The 462-nt window shown below is 30.5% G+C and overlaps 1 protein-coding gene across 2 annotated transcripts in view; it reads left to right on the plus strand.

Moving 5' to 3' along the window:
• dock2 (dedicator of cytokinesis 2) overlaps positions 1 to 124 on the plus strand; it is a 146,151-nt gene extending 146,027 nt beyond the window's left edge. For both annotated transcript variants that reach the window (XM_077247246.1, XM_077247247.1), the window contains exon 52: positions 1 to 124. This exon is cut by the window's left edge and continues 201 nt beyond it. The gene's annotated coding sequence lies outside the window, so the exon portion shown is untranslated.
• The last annotated feature ends 338 nt before the right edge of the window (positions 125 to 462 follow it).

Consider the following 462-nt stretch of genomic DNA (forward strand, 5'->3'; position numbering starts at 1 on the left):
AAATCAGCTCTGATTTCATTGAATGTGTTTGAAACTAACTTTAATGAAATGAAGTCAGGATTTGTGCCTTATATTGAACTTATAAATCTGCTGTGCTGTCAGCAATAAACTTATTTTGGAATCATATCCTGAATATATTTCATTTTTAATATTATGGGCAGTATTGGTCACGTTTTAATTTAAGAAAGGTAATGTTCAAGTTTAATGAAAGGTAAAGCAGAAGCTTCTATTTTACAAATTTTATGACATACTGATAATCATATATACAGCACATGATTTCCCATTACAGTTTTTCATATTTCTTCATAATGGAAACTTTCAATTTGTTCTTCCATTCCTGAGGCCAAAATCATATTTTGATTTTAAAAGAATCAACAGCATCGCTGGTTTTGTAAACCAAATGATGAGGCAGATATGAATGATGTGGGAGATTTTAAAGGAATGCAGGTTACAGGACATTCG

Source organism: Siphateles boraxobius, unplaced genomic scaffold (genome assembly GCF_051911475.1).
Source record: "Siphateles boraxobius isolate OS27281-9 unplaced genomic scaffold, OSU_SipBor_1 3, whole genome shotgun sequence".
Taxonomy (NCBI): Eukaryota; Metazoa; Chordata; class Actinopteri; order Cypriniformes; family Leuciscidae; genus Siphateles; species Siphateles boraxobius.